The 15,606-nt window shown below is 39.9% G+C and overlaps 1 protein-coding gene across 5 annotated transcripts in view; it reads right to left on the bottom strand.

Moving 5' to 3' along the window:
• Dnm3 (dynamin 3) overlaps positions 1-15,606 on the bottom strand; it is a 457,535-nt gene that overhangs the window by 372,307 nt on the left and 69,622 nt on the right. The window lies entirely within an intron of this gene.

Raw genomic sequence — 15,606 nt, forward strand, 5'->3', positions numbered from 1 at the left:
GTGCAATCTTAAGAACCCAGTTTGAATGCCCAGTGCCTACTTTAAAAGCTAGTTGTGGCAACACATGCCTGTAACCCAGCACAGGAGACACAAACAAGAGGATCCTGGAAGCTCACTGGCTGGCCAATCTAGCCAATAGTGAGCTTAAAGTCCAGATAGAGGTTCTCTCCTTCTTCTCCTTCTTCCTCCCCTCCCCCTTCCTTTTCCCCTCCCCCTCCCCCTTTTCCTCTCCCCCCTTCTCCTCCCCCCTCCCTCTCTGTCTCCCTCTCCCCCTCTTTCTCTCTCTCCTTCTCCTTTCCCCTCCCCCTACCTCTCCCTCTTCCCCTTCCTCCCCCTCTTTCTCTCATGGTTTTGTTTTGAGTTGATTTGATTTGGTTTGGTTTGGGCAATTTTGGAGTTTAACTTGAATAAAATGCCTCACACAGTCAGTATTCTATGGTACTTTTCAGTGGCCTATGAGAGCAGATAGATGAAAGAAAGGAAAAAGCAAAAGGAAACAACTCAGAAACTTTACTGAAGGTAAGTCTGTGGTTAATGTTACCACCACAGACACAAAGTAATGTCAAAAACAATCCTAGCAACATTTTCATGAGCTGACCCGGAAAGACAAGTGATCTTCAATGTGGAACCATTAACAAATAGGGTTAAAGGTTAATCTGGTCTCACCCTTATTTCCAGCTATGATTGAATATCAAAAGTAATATTCACTCTCTCATCCCAAACAACAAAGGAAAAAACAGATTTATGAAAGAATTGTTTTCAAACAGGCAACACAAGAGAGTGGCAAGGGAGCTGGCAGCTTCAGCTCTTCCCACAGATTCTAGAGAGATGTCAGTCAATCTCCTGGCAAATGGAGGGTGAGCCAAACAGATCTCAGTGATCCTCCAAAGGGGACGAGTCAGAATTCTGACTCTTTTGTGAAGCACAGTGCTGAAGAGAAAGGAGCTACTCTGAGAGAACGTTCTAGAGACAGGCATTTAGAAAAGTCTCTGAATGACCCTCATCTAGTGTCTGAGAACACTGTTGGTGTGGTGCAAAGATTCTCCAGAGAGAGTAGGAGAAATGAAACCGAGGGGTCATGGCAGGCTCAAGGTAGTCCATGACCAAAGAGAAACATCTCTGCTACTAGGGTTTCAAACAAGATCTGTCAGTCAGATTCACTCCACATGCAAGACTGCTTTAATAAATGTTAAAAGCTTCAAAAATTTAACAACAAAGTCCCAAATTATTAAAACAAACTCCAGAGCAATATAAAATCTATGGTGGCCGAGTAGCCAAATCAAAATTACCAGGCATGCAAAAAAGTGAAATATGACCTATAAACAGAATAAAATCCAACCAGTAGGAAACATAAAAATCACAGATGAAGAAATTATTAGATATCTATGTCCACATGTGCATGTGTGCACATGCAGGGGTCTGTGCATGTGCTCTCTCTCTCTCTCTCTCTCTCTCTCTCTCTCTCTCTCTCTCTCTCTCTCACACACACACACACACACACACACACACACGCACGCACAAGTATGACATGTCCAGTGATAAACTGCACATATGACGAACCTCCTCACAATCATCCTTTTCAAATTGTTCATCAGGCAACATCAGGAGCACTGCTTCTTGTCGTGTTTTCTTGTTTTCTTCTATCTCTTGTGCTCCTATGTTGAGCCTGGCACATCTGCTGGGCCAATTATCTCGACTTCAGAGGCACAGATAGACAAGTACACCATGATCTCACTCATATGTGGAGATTAAAACCAGTGGAAGCATAGAACTTGAGAGAGGAATGACTGTTACCAGAGGCTGGAAAGAGGAGAGCGGTGGGTGGGGGAATAGACACCAGCATAGGCTGACACAGACACACCAGGGCAGAATGGTCATGACTACATATAATATGTATGTGCAGACCATCCAAAAGAAAGATAAAAGAAAAGATGTTGGACATGTTCACTGTGGAGAGATGGTAGATGATAGATGAGGTGGGTTATGTTTAACATGATTTAAACACTACACTACATATATGCCAAAAAACCCTCACATGATACACAGTAGTAGATAACATTTTCTGTAAGTTTAAAGTAAAAATAAATTACAATAAAATGACTGAACACTCTGAAATGGCTCTTGCCTCTTTGTGAATTTTATTCTTTGAGAGAGCCACCAGGATCACCCTTTCAGTTCCTCAAAGATTGTATGACATTAACAAACTACATAAAAATGCAATCAGGCCTTTTAAGCCCACTCTTTATTATTCCAAATAATTTAACATTCTATAATATACCACATGAATTACTTAATCTTGCTTATGTCAGTCCATCCTAGAGTCAAGACAGACTGCCTTATTTTGATCATTATGGACCATACATGCAAACCACCAATATTTGCAGAGTGAATGAATACATAAATGAATGAAAGTTTCAGTCAACATCTAATGATAATAGTTATCCTTAGATTGACACCATTATTTCATAATTAAAGTTGTATTGCTTGCATAATTGTAAAGGCCTTTCAATTTGCACACTTCTTTGCCCAAAGGTTTGTATATATCTCTAACATTGCCATTGATGCCTTTGCCTTAAGGTGATGATTTCAGATGACAATGTTTGATTTTACTCTATTTTAAATGCATAGTATATGTCTTTCTTGACTTCAGATATTGGAACAGAACTTCAAAGCATCTCATCCAGAGGAACTCAAACATCTTAATAGACAGCCATGGCTCCTTCAATAGTGTGTCATGTAAAACTTCCTATCCTTCTTCAATCCAAACATTAACAATACAAATATCTCTTGTAACAAATATATAAATAATTTGCCCACTGTAATACAAAAAAAGAAAAAAACCCCAAAATTCGAACTACAAACCTGTGTGTGTGTTTATATATTCAGGCTTTTCTTTAGCCATAGAAACTCGGCTTTGTTATATGCATATTTACAAGTCACTATTCCTGGAGATAATTAGAAAAACACACAATGCTGGCATGAAAAGAGGAAATGTGTGTTGATAGCAAGGGATTCATTCAACAGAATCATTTTCCTTCCTAATTAGTATGATAGCAAAACAAAGACTATGTCAAGTGCAGTCTCTGTGAGCAAGGATATCGGTGTTGTGCTCTTGGTCTCAGACACTGGAGAACAGACATCTTAGTAGGATAAGACACAGATACTCCAGTTTACAATAGACCAAGATCAACCCTGTGACATACAGCCACATAAACGGTGGGCCAGCACAAAGAAGAGAAGGGCTAGCTGTCCTTGGGGACTACCATTGTAGAAATATTTAAATCTCAACCAGGGGTTTCTACCCTGCCTTTTACCACTTAGTTCCTGGGTGAAAAATACATTCAGCCTTTATATTTACAATAAGTCTTAAACAGAGTGGGCAGATATCTACTCTCTATGCTATTAGAATATACTTCCCTATTGATAGTCCCCAAATATTATTTACTACTTACTATGTTTCATCTGAGTTGCTCTTAACTCCAATTGGCCAGCCCTCAGGGCCACAATCTCTTGACTCCTAACCCAAGGTGCCTTCTCCTCCCTCTCCTGTGTCTTCTTCCCCCTCCTGGTTCTCCTCTGACCACAAGCCTGCCAAACCTAAACCCCACCTATGTCTCTTCTACTCAGCTATTAGCTGTTGGTATCATTTTTTTCTTAATCAGAAATAACTTGGGGGCAGGATCACTTAGCGTCTTACGTGTGGACTCTCATCTCTGGGACAACCAGGTCTTGAAGGTTTGCACCTAGCATTACAATAGACAGCAAAAAAGCAAACCCATCAATTCCCCTTTTTAAGCCAATAAAAGACTCTTTTCTCTCAGATATAAATTAAAATACAATTATAACAATTATGTAAATTATAAGGTATGATATATATTTATGATATCTATCTAATATATTTGGCAATTTAAATAAAATATTATATTGTCTATCCTAACTTAATGAGGTTATAATTTCTTATCTCAATCATGCTTGATTTTAACTTGCATTACCATCTGTAAACCATCTTTTTAAATCTAGAACATTTTCTTTAATGCTAAACAACTTAAGTTCAATTGTGAGACTATAACTAGTCTTCAACTCCATCAGAGATTTAAGAAGAAATATATATTTGAGTGAGTGGGAACATAGCTTCCAAAATTTTGGAATGAAGCCAGAATTATGAAGGACTAGCTTACCTTGCCTTAGTAGAGCTTGGCAGTTGACTATCCTGCATTCATTTATTCTTTCTCAACAGCATTCTGTCTGCAGATAAAATTAGGGCATTTCTTGCATAGTGGCTAGCTTGCCACCATTGAAGCAACTCCACATGGGGGTACTGATGCTTATCACCTTCCTTGAAGAGGAATGGAGGTGCTGTCAGGAGCAGACATGTCTAGTAGTCAAAAGATCTTTTAATAATGAAATAACATTAAATGCCATATTCTGTGGATCTCTGATGCTTTTGAAGACTATATATATATTATATATATGTATATATGTATATATATACATATATATATATAATATATATATATATATTATAACTGAATTGTTAAACATTGATTTTTTTAGGGATTTACTATTTTAATAACCTTGAAAACATTTTATTGTAAATAATTAAATTAGTATCTAATAAGACCATGAGTTTGACTGATTATTAACTTGCATTACTTAATTATTGTAAAGTTTGTAATAGCAGCTATTTAAGGGACTGGATCTAAGTCTTGCACTCTTAAATGAGTTGTATAAGCACAATACCTATTTAAAGTAACAAAATTTTAAATTTTATATCAATGTACAAAGATTTATACTAGTGAAAACTTTAAACCTGTATCAATATGCAAATTCTGTACCAATGTAAGAAAATATAACTCTAATTCTAGATTTCTGCCAATGTAAGATCATGGCTATAAAATTATTTGTTTAAGAGTAAATTTAATAATCTATCCCTATTTGTCTAATTTCTGGAGGAAGCTACCATGAGAGGAGAGGAAAGCAAGTATCTGGTGTATACCACTGGGGAGGTAGCCAGGCCAGCAGTTAGAAAAGTAGATTAGGGTTGACCCTAATAATTGTCAAAGCCAAATAAAATAAACCATAGTCCGAGTCTCATTTATGTGTAAGCTAGTCAGAGATAAGCTTAAAATGTTCATATTCCAGACTACGCCCCAAGCCATATCACTAAACAGCCATCCCCCTTATTCACTTTGCTGTTTCTTTACACCTGTCTTCCTTGCTCAGATAACTTCTTCATATTACCCCTATATATAAAACCACTGAAGGGGTTAAACTTATTGTCCCAAAGAAAAAAATGAATACTCAAGCCACCACTTCTAAACTCAATATCCATTTTTGAATATGTGGCCATCCTTAAATCAAACATATTCTCCTCTGTTGAACACTACAGGAGTTGGTATAGGAATTGTGTCTTATGCATACATTTGCAACACTCAAGAAATAGCTTTCCTGCGAATAAAGGGGATCCATAAGCAATCGCCAAGCATGTTAATTCATTTGCCTCTACGAATGCCCAGCTTTGCCTCAGATACAAAATAATTTTAAAATGTGTTTAAGCAAACATAAATCTAGACTACAATAAAGAGTGTAGGGACTGGATAGATGGCTCCGGGCTTAAGAGAGTATGCTATTCTTACAGAGGATCTGAGTTCAGATCCCACTACTCATGTTCAGTTGGCTTATCACTGCCTTTAACTATATCCCCAGGCACACCCAATACCTCTGAACTCTGCAAGTTCCCACACAATACACATACTCAACATATATTTATATGTTTTATATTTATATATATATATGTATATATATGTATATATATACATATATATATATACATATACATATAAAATTTAAAATAAAATAAATCACAAAATAATAATCTGTGTAGATAAATTTTCAAGATTCTACTCTTATTTGTTACATCTTTTATTAATATATATAACATAAAATATACCTCTGTATGTGGGTGTTTGTGTGTCTCTCTCTCTCTCTCTCTCTCTCTCTCTCTCTCTCTCTCTCTCTGTGTGTGTGTGTGTGTGTGTGTGTGCTTCCTAGGAAACAGGATGCAGACTGTGACAAAACCAACACATCAAGAAATAAACGACCAAAAAAACACATTTCTTGCTTCCCAACACATCCAGCACATGCAAACCCAGCAGCACCATGGACTGTGACTTCCGTGACTTGAGACACAAGAAACACTGATGAACAGGGGTGGTGTGGAGGGTGATGATGGGAAGTGAAGACATGGCCGTGTGCTCTTGCTCACTGTAGGAGCAAATCCCATGCCTCTTCTTTCACGCTTAAATACTTCTGACCCCTTGACAGCATACATTTTAGACCTCTGAGACGCTGATTGTTACAAGACAACCTAATGTCTCAGTGGGAGTAGAAAAGAGAGTGGAAAGAAAAGGAAATCCCTAACATTAAGTTGCTTATTCCTCCTCCCCTCCAATCACTTTAAGCTGATGGAGTTCTGGAGTAAACAGTACATGGGCCAAAGAGGTCCATAGAAACAGAATGTCCAGGGTAGAAACTCAAGACAGCTGGAACCATCAGTGCTCTCTCCTACAGGAGAACAGGGGGAAGCAGGAAGAGACGAATTATTACCAATTCAAAGCGCCTTCGACTTCACAATCACGGGCAGCTGGACTATCAAAGTATCTAATTCCTTTATTTTCGTTAGGGAAAAATACCTTTAGCTTAATCATTGCTCCCCTAAAAGGAAATGCACTAAGTGTTAAGGGGCAGTCTTCTCAGTCTGAGCAAGTGAGATCTGGGCCTGTCCGATTACAAAGGCTTATTGGCTTGTCTGAAAATCCTTACAGTTTGGCAAATACTGCTGTTGACTTTATGTCAGAAGGCCCGTGGCTACTAGAAATTCCAAGTCTACTAATGGGTAAGCAGTTCGAAAGCCCAGAAAACAGGTAACAAAATAAAATGTGTATAAATATCAGTTTCAGAACATCGTAAGAGGAAGGAGGGATGGGGAAAAGGGAGGGAGGAGGAGAGGGGCATGATATAGGAGACATTCACAGGAAGATCAAGCACAAAATAAAGTCTTTTTGAATTTATTGACTTAATGCAAATATTTAAAAAACTAATGACAAGAATGACATGGTCAAACCAGATTTAAGGTACATCTGGATAGGAGTCCTAAATAACACCAACTCTCATAAACAAGTTTTATAGGATTCTATGAAAGGGCATGGAGAGATAGCCCAGTGGTCAAGAGTACTTCCTGTTCTTTCAGAAGACTACCGTTGGGTCCACAGTAGTACACCCGCCGATAACTGTTGCGGCCTGAGCTGCCCCACGTTGGGTGTCAAAAATGTTGAGAGCCGCTCTATCCCACATTTGGGGGCCAAAATATCTCGGACCACTCTGTCAATGTTTGAACCCGCACTGACAAAGCCTTCGGGGCTAAATCATTAGAGCCAGCACTGCCCCAAGTTGCTCCAGTCCACGAGTCTGGGTTCAGCAAGAGAGAGAGTGAGGACGGACTCAAAGAATGGAGACCAGACAGAGTGTGATTCAATCCCATTTAATCTTCAGTCTCTCTTCTGTTCGAGTCCCAAGTCTTGAGTTCCTAGTCCCTACTTCCTAGCTCCTAGTCCCTAGTGCCTCCAAGTTTCAAGTTCTTTCTCCAAGTGCTAAGTGCCTACTACCTAATAATAATTGCCTGTCTCGAGTCTCAAGTGCCTACTCCAAGTTGTACTCCAAATTGTACTCTTAAGTTGTGTCTGATTCTCTGTCACTCCAAATTGTTCTGCACTCTCCTGTCTGCCTCTCGACTTTTATATGTCTCACTTTTAAGCCACGCCTCTAAGTCACACCTTTAATTATGCCCTTAGGTCTTGTCTCTAAATCTGATCTCTAAGTCACGCCCTTAAGTCACACACCTTTAAGTCTCACACACCCAAGGGAAAATCCTGGGTATCTAAAGCAAGATGTTATCAGAGTGTGCTCAGCTATTGTAGGCTAATGCAATCAAGTCTCTGGTCAGGGTATATGGCTCAAGATGGCTGCAAGGATGATAGCCGCCTTCTGTCAGCTCCTTACAGATAACTCCAGCTCTAGGAGATCCAATGCCCTCTTCTGACCTCTAAGGGCACCTACACAAATGTAGCATACACGCACATAATCATAAATAAAAATACAGATTTATGAAATATTTCACAGAAGAGAATTGTTTTGACAGCAGTGAAGTGGGTTTGAAATATGAAAGAGAATATTCTGACAAGCGTGAGTATAGCCCGCACATCTCTCTACATTTAACAAGTATGTTCTCTCATCAAAAACCTTTGGGAATTTATTTATCTTCATGGTATCCAATATTCAAAGAAAATATTCCAAAGCTCTCTCCAAAAGATGAACACCTTTGATTCCTTTTATGCCAATAGGCCTCCATTTCTTTTTGAAAACTCAACTGTTGTTCCCTGTTTAATTCCTCCACAATATATTTTCTGGTTTATTTTTCCTAGTTAAATTTCCCAGAAACAAAGTTTTATATTTGATATCCATGAGATACTCAGGGGCCACTGGAGATTCTGGATGTTTAAGAATAAAGGATGCAGAGTTTAGCTCATGGAGGCAAATTAGCTGCAGATCCCATAGCATGGCTCTCGCCTCTGCATTTACCCCTATACAGTTAATCCACTCCATATATCCACTCCAAAGCAGCTCAACTTGGGGCTTTTAGGATCCCAACCTCTGATAGACTATGAAGCCCGTAGAGTCTTTAAATGCTGAGTCAGGATGCCCTTGTATAAACTGTCCATCTGAGAGGCAGGAGGGTCCAGATCCTCACAGAATGAGCACCTGCCACACTACCGCATAGGCAGAAATTCCTATGTGGATTTCAGGACCAAACATGGAAGACATATTTCAAGAGAACAATATGGTATGTCCCAAGAAAATGATCCTATTGAAGGGGAAAGGGGAAGCCATCTAAGTGAAGAGAAGATCAGAACTCAGAGATTGGGCAAAACTGCCAGGAGTCCTAGAATACGCTTCTAAGCACCTAAAGGTGACTGTATAAAATATAGCTCCTGAGCCCTACCCTGATCCAGTGAATTAAAACTCTGAACATCTTAAAGATGCTCCCCAGGGCATCTGTGTGCACTGAATTTTAAAAATATCCACAGTGGAGGGAATTGTAACCTGCACTTCATGTGAAGAGCAACAGAGCCAGCGGGAAGCTCAACAAGGTCAGAGCTGCTCTTAAGAAAGAATGTTCTCGGAAATGCATGGTTTGTTTTGTTTTATTTTCCCATGAGGTTAATTTGTTACTGGAAAAAAAAAAAAAAAAAAAAAAAAAAAAAAACTAGCATTCTGTCCTTTGTAGAAAGCAGGTTGTCTTGCTCCAGAAGGCCGACTTCAATCAGACTCAGATGTTTAAACATGTACTGAGATACGAAGTTTTCAAATATTTTCAGTGATGTCACCCTAATATTTCTATTGCTCACATCTAATTTATGAAACTAGAATAAAAATTCCTGGTCACTGTAAACAAATCGAGCTCAAAGTCAGGCTGGGCTAACAATGTCCCCCCAGGCAGCCTTGGGAGGCCCAGCTTTGTCTCAGATGTAGTGATTCCTTTGGCAACCCTCACAAACAAACCTTATTCAGTACCACCCCAACCACAATGCCCTCTGGCCCAAAGGAGAACTCCTGCCTGAGAGCAAAAAAGGGTGACTCATCTTCCCAATGGCGGCCTGCTGTTCCTAGAGCCCCTGCATGCAGTCAGCACATCACCTCTCCATCAGCCTCTAACATAGGCTTCAAATCCCTTTACCGTTCTTATTAAAATGTGTATAGCAGCTCCAACCAAGAATACAAAACATTGACTGGCACCTATTCTGTAACAAACTATAAGCCATATACAACTTATTTGAACATGGATGCTGTTGTCCTGGTTCGCTTTCTGTCGCTAACACTGACCAAAGCTAACTTGGAAAAACAAATGGCTTATTTTATTTAGCTTTAGTTTATGTCTGTCACTGAGGAAAGCCATCACAGAAACTCATGGGTGAGATCAGGTCAGGGCTGAGGTTAAAAAAGTGTTCTCAGAAATGCATGTCAACTGGCTTTGTTAACTGGCTTTCTCCCTCGGCTTGTTCAAATCTCTCTCTCTCTCTCTCTCTCTCTCTCTCTCTCTCTCTCTCTCCCTTCCTTCCTTCCTTCCTTCCTTCCTTTCTTTCATGTGTGTGTTGATTGGCTGGTTGGTTGGTTGGTTGGTTGGTTGGTTGGTTAGTTGGTTTTGGAGACAGAGTTTGTGTTGTGTGATGTTTTGAATAGGTATGTCCACAAAGACTCCTGTTTGTGGATGCTTGGCCCATAGGGAGTGGCACTATTAGAATATGTGGTTTTGTTGGAGAAAGTGTGTCACTATGGGGGAGGGCTTTGAGGTCTCACCTGCTCAAGCTATGCCCAGTATAGCTTACAGTCTCCTTCTGCTGCCTGCAGATTGACTCTTAGCTCCCTCTGGCACCATGTCTTCGTGCACACCACCAAGCTCTCCGCCATGATGATATTAAGTAAATCTCTTAATTGTTAGTCAACCCCAGTTAAATGTTGTCCTTTATAAGATTTTCTGTGGTCATGCTGTCTCTTCACAGCAAGAGAAACTCTAACTAAGATAGTTTCACTGTACAGCCCTGGCTATCCTGGAACTCATTGTATAGACTAGGCTGCCCTAGAAAACTCACAGAGTTCCACCTGCCTCTGCCTCCTAAGTGCCAGGATTAAAGGCATGTGCCACCATCACCTGGCTCAGCTAGCTTTCTCATACAGCTCAGGCCCACAGGCCAAGGGATGGCACAGCCCAAAGTGGGTTGGGCTCCCTACATTAAGGTAATCAACACAACTCCTCTGGTACAGCTCCCTACCCAGGTGATTCTAGTTTGTGAGAAAATATTAAAACCAGACTTCACAGATACATTTTATACTGTACAGCACCTGAAATTTGAAGATGGTGGGTCAACTTTTGATAGATTTTATGTTTAAAGTACATAAAAGCTGAACACAGCCAGGAGGTTTCTCACAAAGGAAAGAATATTTCTATATTGCAAACAGTAGCTGTCAACTCATCTTTGTAATTGCCAACTTTTAATTTTTTATACTAATATTGAAATAAAGCAGAATAAACAATATAACAGCATTCTGAGAGGCATTTTTCATAGAAAGGTCCTTAAGCAGTCATTTGTCCCAATGATCAACAGAATTTATTTTTCAAGGCCTTTACAGGAGCCTTTAACACAGAATGAGTCGGATTCGGACATCTTAAGAAGCCACTTTCTGCATCAGGTTGGAGCAGAGAATATTAAATTCCAAATGACTCCGTCTGGAAGCAAAGGCACTGGAACATGTTCCATGCTCTAAATTGATCATCCAAAGCATTTGTTCTTAGGGTTTGGCACTCGAGTGAGCCAGCAAACAGTAAGGTCGGATGTCAGGATCGAGTAGAGCAGTGGGGCTGGAAAATACTCCGATTTTGCAGGGTGGTGACTAGTGGCCTGTTGTCTCCCTCCCAGCTGACAATGAAGTCCTTGTCTGACGCTCATCAATATCTTTCCGGGCTCTCAGCCTCCTGAGTCACACCTTAGAAACACTCCTACAGTGCTTTGCAGTGACCTGCCCCTTCACATCTTCACCTTTATGAATAAGGGGCAGGCCGTCCTTTTCTTAGCTTTTGCCACATAGTATATGATTTCTCTAAATGCTCTTCTGTGCTGAGCACCAAGTGTCCTCGAGCAAATGACATGCAGGACAGATTACAACACTAATTAGTTGTCTGGTTTAGTAACTAGTACAGCAGTTGGCGGAGACGGGAAGCTAAATGTTACTTAATGGACAGCATGTTAGAAACTAGAAGGAACTTATAAATTAGCTAAGCGATTTCATATTTACATATTTATGCTTTTCACATAATATATGAAATGTATGGTATGTTATATGCGGTCGAATATATGGTATGTTCTAGAATAAAAAAGCAAGCACTAACACCCCTCCCCCCCATGCCTTTAGTTTTGCATTGTATTTGAACGTACGTTAACTGTATGTAGGGATTTTCATCACAGCATTTGGTAAACACTGAGATTATACTATCCTATGAATATTCACAATTTGCACCCCAGCTAGCACTGGGGTTGTGGAGAGACTGTTTCACTTCACTGAGTCTCTTTTTTTCAAACTTGGAATCAAAGTTCTACCTCAGAAACTCTCTTGTAAAGGTTAGGTGATAAATATCAAAATGTCCAGAGCAGAAAGGGGCTTGGGAAAAAGAAAGGTTAGTCACTAACAGTTTTCTGCAGAGCACCTGTCTGGGGCAAACCAATCCCATCCAAGAGTTTTCATAGTGGTAGCTTTTATAGTCCCCCATTAGGATGGCAAGCACAGATAGGTCAGGAAACTCCCAGAATGCTCTGGTGTTCCATGCCATTGGCCAGCAGGGCCAGTGCAATCCGAGCCCTGATCTTACCCAACTTTCCCCACCTGTGCTGGCTAGCTCAGCACCCTGTGTCTAAGGCTATAAAAAATGAGGTCAGTTTTGTTCATTATTTGGAAACACTAAAATCTATCATTGGAGTTCTCAGAATTTTAAAATCCAATAGAAGAAAGTCAAGAGAGATCAAGGATTCGTTTTATCAGTCTGTTGTTCATTCAGTTACTTGACAACAAGAGATGAATAGGGAAAGAAACATAAATAAATCAGTAGAATTCATTCAATGGGGCAAAGAGTCCTAACCAGATGTCGGGTAGGAACAGAAAGATGGTGAAACATGACAGGATGGTCGTATGTGTTGTTAAATGACTGTCACAATGAATGATTAAATAGAATACAACAAATCATGTCTACTCATTGTTTAAAATTAGAAATAATATATTCCCTGCCAGGACAAGCAGTAAACAATACATATATAGTTAAACATAGGACATGTCTTTGTCACAAATGGGAGCAGCGTATGGTTGAAAAGAACACAAGTCACAGCTACGGGAACTAGGAATACAAGATTTTGATTACCAACAAATGCCTGGCCTCTTCCTGAAGACAACAAACGGATGACAAGAAGATCATTGAAGGAGTCTCTGAACTCAGTCCAAGTACAGGCTTGCCCTCTCTCCACACTTCGATGTTCCCACCACCCCATCCCCCCACCACCCACTGCAGAAGTTCCTGCTTCTTGCCCACATGCGGAGTTCTCTCTTAGTCCACCTTCCATTCCTCAGTCATTCTAGCCCTGGCCTCTGCTTAAAGTTCTAATCTTCCTGTTGTGCTCTGATGAGCAGCCTCTGGCCAAGGATGTCCCTCTCCCCAGCAGTCTTCTTTCTGACTATTGCAGCAGCACTGTGTCGTTACTGCATTCCCTCTTGCCCTTCTCCAAAGTTCCCTGCACCTCCACACCTACTGACCCCACCCCTGCCAGTTAAACTCCAAGCACATAGGCTGCATGACTGCATGACTGCATGCCCGCTCTCTTCCCTTGCTTTCTTTTCTGTCTCTCCTCCTCCTTTTCCTCCTCCTCCTCCTCTTCCTCCTTCTCCACCTTCTTCTCCTCTTTGACTTCTGTTAGTTGCTTTGTTTTGCTTCTGTTTCTGTTCACTGAGCTAGGCTCTTGCTATGTCCCCATGGCTGAACTAAAACTCACTACATAGATTAAGCTGGCCTCAAGCTTGCCTCTCCCTCCTAAGTGCTAATCACTTTTTTTTTTCTTGTTATCTAACATTCTATGAACTTATTTTGACATGGAAAGTTCCACAGTGGAGTGAAGTTTGCCTGGTGGCACACATTGTTCTTTAAGAAGAACATCTGTTGAAAGAGATTCACCTTGAGATTGACCATGAGAGTCACCTGCCTCTGTCTCCCTGGTCAATGTAGCCATGCCCAGTATTTATATGGGTACTATGGATTTGAACTCAGGTTCTCCTGTCTGCAAAGCAAACACTCTTACTCAGTGAGCCATCTCCCTAACCCCTTTTGCATTTCTTTTGTTCAATGCATTCTTGAGTGATGTACTCTTTTGGTGCTAGTGTAAATGGAACTGGTACATCTTTATTTGTAGATTGTTCATTGTAAGTAGATATACTATAATTGAGCTTGACATATTGATCTTGAAATTTGCAATGTCTGGATCTCATTTACTAGTTCTAATAGCATATTAGTGATTCCTTCATATTTTCCATATACATCACGGACTATCTGTAAATAGACATCATTTTACTTCATCCTTTCTAATCTAAAAGTCTTTTCTTTCTTTCTGTTCTCAAGTCTCTTTCGCTAAAACTTTCAAGAAAATATAGAATAGAATTGAAAGGAGCAAACATGATTATCTTCATCTTAGAGCAGTGGTTCTCAACCTGTGGGTCATGAATGCCTTGACAAATCTCCATTTCCAAAAATGTTTACATTGTAATCCGTAACAGTAGCAAAACTACAGTTATGAAGTAGCAACAAGAGTGATTTTGTGGTTAGGGTCACCATAACATGAGGAACTGTATCAAAGAGTCATACCATTAGGAAGGTTGAGAAGCACTGTCTTAGAAAGCACTCCTTTTTTACCGTTAGGTGTGTTAGCTGAGGGGTTTTCACATGTGTTAGGCTGAGGAGTCACCCCTCTACTGAGCCTACTAAGACAATCCTGTGGGTTTTGTTCATTTTAACCCTATTGACACAATGCACTATTACATTAACTGAGAAAACTATAATCTCACATTTTTTGGATAAAACAAAATGATAGATTTCTAGATTCTTAAGGAATTTGGAATTCAGGGTAGCTAAAATGGTCTTGAAACAAAAGAATAAAATAGAAGTACCACTTTCTAAACATATATCACAGAACAAAGGTATTTTAAGCAACGTGGTATTAGTAAAAAGATGGAAGTAGAGACCTGAGACTCCAAATATAAGCCCACATAGCTACAGTCAAAAACATTTTGTCAAGGATTCTAAGAACATATGAGGCACAAAGAATAGTCTTTTAGACACATGGTGCCCAGCAATTGGTTGGTTGGTTGGTTATCTATAAGTAGAAACTGCACTTGGACCTTACATAATATTTAAATTTTAACTATATGCACATATGTGCCTGAGTATGGGCACATGAATACAGTGGTCACAAAGGCCAGAAGAAGCTATTAGATCCCCTGGACCTGAAGGTGCAGGTGGTTGGAGCCACCTGATTTAGGTGCTGGGAAATGAGCTCAGGTCCTCTGAAAGATGAGGAAGTACTTTTTAACCACTAGAGCTATCTTTCTAGTTCCCTCAATGCTTTAATTTTATGACAAATTAGTCACACATATAATATACATACTTGCAGAAAGAGTACACACCAAAGGAGCGTTTATGATTATTTAGTGCTATGAACTTATATAGGTGGATTACAATAAACAAATATTTTCTTGACAGAAGAAACTAGTGATAAATGTGAATGTAAGACTTCCTCTTCACTGTAATCAAAGAAATCAAAAGAACAAAGAGCATTCTAGAGAGAAATGCAGGCAGCTGCTCACAGTGGTTTTAGAAGTGGTTTGTTGGTGACTCTAGTACCCAGAAATGAGCATGACAATTGCCATGTGGTGTGCCATCCACCCAGTAAACATCCTCACTAA

Source organism: Arvicanthis niloticus, chromosome 10, assembly GCF_011762505.2.
Source record: "Arvicanthis niloticus isolate mArvNil1 chromosome 10, mArvNil1.pat.X, whole genome shotgun sequence".
In the NCBI taxonomy this organism is placed as follows: domain Eukaryota; kingdom Metazoa; phylum Chordata; class Mammalia; order Rodentia; family Muridae; genus Arvicanthis; species Arvicanthis niloticus.